At 37.7% G+C, this 6,310-nt stretch overlaps 1 pseudogene; it reads left to right on the top strand.

Annotated features, from left to right (window-relative positions):
• Window positions 1-5,370: 5,370 nt before the first annotated feature.
• The window catches only part of LOC107559062 (uncharacterized), a 3,993-nt pseudogene continuing 3,053 nt past the window's right edge, over window positions 5,371-6,310 (top strand).

Below are 6,310 nucleotides of genomic sequence, written 5' to 3'. Positions count from 1 at the left end.
AAAGCATCGATGTCTGCAATCAACTCTTCCTCTGTAATTTCTGGCAGCAATGTTTTAGTCAAAATGAACTTACAGACAGACACAGACAATACAGACACATATTGATGCGGACACCGTAAAGGATCTGGAAAATCTTTAGCAATCGCGACAGCATCCGACATTGCCAGCAGGGTTATTTTAAACCCGTCTGGAATCTGCACAAATTGGTATAAATCAGTCGCACTAGGTAGTGACGGGTACAAACGATTGGGGATTAATTTTTCTTGTTCAGGCTTTCCAACAGTATCATACCGAGGCGGAGCCGAGCTGGGTGAGTCAACATAGGACATTAGCAAAAAATATTTTTTATCAGTCTTTTTAACCTGATCTGGCCCTTTATCAGTGAGGCATATCTGGAACCTTAACAAGACAGAGAGTGTTTTCTAACAGTACTGAAGTAAAAGTTACTCAAAATAAAACTACTCCAGTAAAGTACAGATACCTGACAAATGTACTTAAGTACAGTAAGGAAGGTAAACTACTTCGTTACTGTCCACCACTGGTTTTGAGCACTTCGGTTTGGAACGACCCTTCAATATGGCGGCCATGATTGTTTTCACTCCGAAGTGCCCTTCGGAGGGCGATATATCACGTTTGAAACGCACCGTCAGAGTTTACAGTTCCAAAGGCTTTCGAGGCGTGTATTGTTTCCACTGAATCACGTGGTCCATGACAAACGAAGCCTCTCTTTCTGTCCGGTCCGTGTAACGCTTCACAATTAAATTCTCAGACCATATGTTGCAAATACAAAAATGAAAAAAATGAAACCAAACGTTAATGTTTTCATTTTTTTCAGTTACTTCATAAACTAATAATTGCCATTTTCTCCTTTTTTCAGTTTACTAAATTGTGACTTAAAAAATTATCATTTGAATAAAAAGCTAAACAGTTTTCTATTTTTCCGTTTTTTTATCTTGCAATTTGCCTGTGGGCTGTACCATAAGCGCGGGGGTGTGGCCGCGGACTGTTTCACAAACACTTAACATGGCTTAATGTATCCTACTAAAACAGTGACACTGGAGGACGCACCTTATTAATAATAAACATATAGGCTACTATTCACAGACAAGCAGAATAGCTAAGAATATGAAAGCAAATTGCGCTACATTGCACGTTAAGTGTCAGAATATGAACGAAACGCGCAGTTTCACGTGAAGCGATTTCCTCCCATAGAAAACTATGCCATACACACATAACCACCAGAGATGCAGGCTAAAGATTTATTCATAAACATAAGCCGCGAAAATCCGTCTACATATATCTCCCTGTAATGTTTGAACTGTAAAAGCTACATTTGATTATAAATGTTTATAAAATATTTGCATATAGGTTTTATTCAGCAGGCTAGCCAGTGTTCAAAACTATCGCCTTACTTTACTATCGCCCGATTCACAACGGTTATCTTATAATAATGTTTTCTAATTTGAGTGGTATGGGTAGGTTTACGCGGGAAATTCGAGCATGCCGCTGCGTCATTATGTCACTTCTGTAAACATAAAGAAGTTGTCCCTGCTACTAGGCTATGGCATGTGAGGATCCTGCAGGTGGGCGATCGTTTATAGCCTTTTCTCACAGCCAGAATAATTAAATGTATCATTTTGATGGCGGATTGTAATCCATAAAGGATTATGTGTTTATGAAACATGTGAATGATATTAAATTATATTCCAGTTATAAATGTGCTTCTGATTATAGATAGCCTGGGATTACAAAGATTTGTATTTTAAAGAAAACGAGTTTGAATGGAGCATAATTTGCTTTTTGGGTTAAACGCTAATACACACTATAATCATAGTCACCAATGCTGATGTTGTTAACATTAATCATTTGAGAATAAAGTATAACAATAATAATAATTTGAAAAGTTTTATGTGATATGAGCTAACCTATTTTTAGATTTAATCACCATTGGTAGCGGGATTTAAATTAATGCTTTTCCTCAGTTGGTCAGAACAAACGTGGCAGACTTGTTACTTGTTCAGATGGCATTAAACAGTGAAAATTCTTATTTGGGTCATATTCCAAGATGTAGGCTAGAATCTGTGATTGCGAAGTACAGTAAATATCCACACCGTTGTGGTGACTGACTGCCACACATACTCTTCAGAACATTAGATTCATCTGCGCTGGAGCCATGCAGACTCTCAACCCAAGCAAGCTAGATAATTCGAGGAGCATCTTGCTGCAGCCTGCGGTGGACATCCAACCCCACCCACATCCAAGTGTGACGTCAGAAGTCACGCCTAGTAGGCTGCAGCTAGACGCTCCTCGCAAAATCCGCAATGTCACTGGTCTATCCTCTTGTCCAAATACCCACACTTGCGGTCTTTGCATTTGACCACTTGAACACTTATATGACGTATTTACTATATTTGGCCCAAGTGTTCAAGTGAGGATGAAGACTACCCCCTTGTCCAAATACCCACACTTGCGGTCTTGGCCACTTGAGAGCGCGTGCGCGCGACAGGAAGTAAGTGTGCAAGACTGTCCCAGGTCTTAAAAATGCCAAAGCGCAGTGCCCTTAACGGACACTAAATCCACACTATCTCGCTATTCGAGGCTTAGTGTATCCCATCATGCATCATGTTCTGGAAATAAATCGTGAGACTTTTTGCCGAGATCTCGCGAGAGGTCACGGAAACCTTTCCAATGCAAGTTAAATATTAATATAATAATTAGATATTACATATAATTTGGTAGAAAAACTGTGTTTTTACATTTTATTGGTGCAAAGATGAGTAGTGGTGATATTTATTTTGTACATTTGCAACTGCTTTATATCACTTAATTAGAAGCACCACAAATTAAAATTGTCATGTTATAGGCACTACTGAACAGACATTTAGAAGTTGATTTTAAAATGCAAAGTATTTAAAATTAAAATAATGCTATGTAAACACTTGCATTTTTCCAATGCAACAAGTGTGTCCCATCAGGTAATGAAAAGTTCGACACACACTTGTGGTCTTCATGCTCACTTGAACACTTGGGCCAAATACAGGAAATACGTCATATAAGTAGTCAAGAGGTCAAGTGCAAAGACTGCAAGTGTGGGTATTTGGACAAGGCAAAGGCATATGTATGCGCCAAACAACAAGACACGAAGCTGATTGGCTAATTTACAAGGTGAGAGTCTATGGAAGGCGGACGGCGCCAAAAGTCTTTAAACGGAACGCGTGAAATGCGAGCGTGTCAACATGCACAATTTGCCCGCGTTAACGCGGCAATTTTGAACACGTTTCTTTTGTAAGTGTAGACACGTACGTTTTGGCCGTGTTAAGGCGTCAGTTTTTGCCGCGTTTATTTGGTTTGTGTAAAGACGCACTGTTTGACGGCATTAATACCACAATTTTGAAAGTGTTTCTCAATGCACACATTCTGGCCGTGTTAAGGTGGCAATTCTGAACGTGTAATATTTTTTAAAGCATTAAAATCTATTTACCCTCATATTAATACTTTTTTTTAGTTTATGGTGTCATTAAGTAGGCCTAGTGTTGTAGCTAGTAAATTAATAAATGTAATGAGATGTAAAGAGTCTTGTTGTTTATTTTCTTTTTATAGGTTAATCTTAGCCTACTCCCAGGTCCGTGTACCTTCAGGTCATTTGAACAGAAATTAATCTAGATTTTTCTCTTTTTTCATGGGTTAAAAATTTGAATATGCTTTAATATTTTAATATATATTTTTTATGCTTTAATATTTGTTTTGAATGTGTGAGTGGCTCTGAAACACCTTGTACACGTGTACGCCCCTTCAGTTCATAATTCCAAAGTATAGACTATAATTGGGCCTTAAGACATTGCAGTAGACTAATTATTATTGTGAAAACTTAAGTAGGCCTAAAGTTTTATTATAAATTATTAATAAAAAATAAATATTAGTTGTTTTTATGTGGGGTTTGGTTTTTCCCATGAAACACAAACTGTTATTATGTAAGTCTTTTTTACATAATAACAGTTAAAAGTTTTAAAAGTTTTAGTTTTTTGCAATAGCAAATTAAAATATTACCGGTGAGGTTTTTCTTTAACAGGTTTAGAATAAAATGAGTAGGCTAAAATCAACAACCGCATCTATAATATTTTATTCCACATCGTTTTAGATCACATACAGTAAAAGTAAAATGCCGTTTTACTGGTTATGAATAAAGTCTTTTTCGTGTCAATACCATGCAGCAGCCGTGAGAAAAAAAGCTCATAATGCAGTTTCCCATTTGTCGTCTGCAGAACAAAATGAGTAAAACATTTTAACTTGCAATATTATGAAATTAAAAAAACATCAAATCAAAATAAGTGTAATCAAGAAAAAAAAGATACAATTTCAAAAATAAGGATAAATAACTTTTGGCGCAGAACAACAGGTAAAGTCATACTCCTGAGACGGCTCAGTCAGCGAGAAGAGTTATTTGAAATGCATACACTGTAAAAAATGTCAGTGAAATTAACAGTGAATTTTTGTAAAATCATGACATCAAAATTTTGTAAATAGAAAAACAATGAAATTGTGTTGAATTTACAGTAATATTTTGTAAGTATTAAAAAATGCAATTGTAAAATACTGAACCGAACAAAACTGTTAATTTTACAGTAACAATGTGCTCTCTGACCCTCCATAGACCGCAACACAACTGAAATGTTCCCAGGTCCAGAAATATAGCAAGGACATCGGGAAAATAGTCCATGTGACAACCATACTACACAACCGTGGTTTAACTGTAAGTTTACGAAGCTACAAGAATACTTTTTGCGCGCAAAGAAAACAAAACGTAAACCACGCATGCGCGTGCTGACGCAAGTGCTTGTTCAACGTGAGCAGCATGACGTGACAAAATCCTCTTGTTTACTTGAAGAGGAAGCACACGCATGCATTGTGATACTCTCTCCACAATGGCGGGGTTCCACAGCAGACAGGATGAAGTGGAGAAGAATTGTTGAATAAAGTCATTATTTTTGTTTTCTTTGCACACAAAAAGTATTCTTGTAGCTTCGTCACATGGACTATTTTACCAACGTCCTTATTACGTTTCTGGACCTGGGAACATTTCAGTTGTGTTGCTGTCTATGGAGGGTCAGAGTGCTCTTGGACTTCATCAAAAATATCTTAATTTGTGTTCCGAAGATGAATGAAGGTCTTATGGGTTTGGAACGACATGAGGGTAAGTAATTAATGACAGAATTTACAATTTTGGGTGAACTAACCCTTTAAAGTAACAGCATTTTACTTTTAGATGTACAGAAATAAATCTTCTCACATTATATACTCAAAAGTAGAGACTCCTTATATGTACAGTGTTAATTCACTAAATGTTTAATATCTACTTACTTGATTCCAGAAATGACTGACTTGGAGACAGCATTTCTGCGCACTGCCATCACTGAGGTCTTGGCTGACCTTCCAGAGGTGACAAAAGATATTTTAGAAGAGACCTTGCAGTCCCTTGGTGTGGAGGCATACGATGACTTTCAGTTTATTCAAGAATCTGATTTGCTGTCAGCATTGAGGCCAATTCAAGCCTGAAAAGTCCTTGCTGCTTGGAAATGGAGATGTAAGTCATTTATTGCAGAACAGAATGCTACCACTTCCCCAAGTAGCAGGCCTAAAAAAAAGGTCTTAAATATAAAAACATTCAGATTGTGTTACTGACCATTCTTTTTGTGTGTTTTGCAGGCCAGACTCCTGAAACAAGCAGCTCATCTGTTAGTGCCTCGCCAGAACCTCCCGCAACCTTGCAGCATCGTTCACCCGGTAGTTCGCAATCATCCCGTTCAGGGCTTGAAATTTACTTTTTTACTTGGTAGCACAGCAGCAAAAATTTAGGAGCACTCACCAAAAATGTATGAGCATCACAACTACAAATGATATATTAACAGATTTTATCCTTACATTCTTAACTTTAATGCAGATTTTGTATTGGTTAATATTAGATGTCAATCTCTCAGTAACTGCTTTACGCTAACTACCGCGAGAAAAAGAAAGGGTTGAAGAAGAGAGAAAATGAAAAGAACACGGACAGATTTCTTTTGTAAACAACCTAAAGTTAAGCTCTTCTTTAGAGAGGGTTTGGATGGTGTATGCCAGGGGTGTCCAAACTCGGTCCTGGAGGACCACTGTCCTGCAGAGTTTAGATCCAACCCCAATTAAACGTACCTGCACCAGCTAATCAAGGTCTTAGGCATACTAGAAACTGGCAGCCAGGTGTGTTGAGGCAAGTTGGAGCTAAACTCTGCAGGACAGTGGCCCTCCAGGACCGAGTTTGGACACCCCTGGTGTATGC

This window comes from Sinocyclocheilus grahami, unplaced genomic scaffold (assembly GCF_001515645.1).
Source record: "Sinocyclocheilus grahami isolate Dianchi unplaced genomic scaffold, SAMN03320097.WGS_v1.1 scaffold673.1, whole genome shotgun sequence".
NCBI lineage: Eukaryota > Metazoa > Chordata > Actinopteri > Cypriniformes > Cyprinidae > Sinocyclocheilus > Sinocyclocheilus grahami.
The sequence above is the reverse complement of the archived record's forward strand: the minus strand, read 5'-3'. Positions and strand labels throughout refer to the sequence as shown.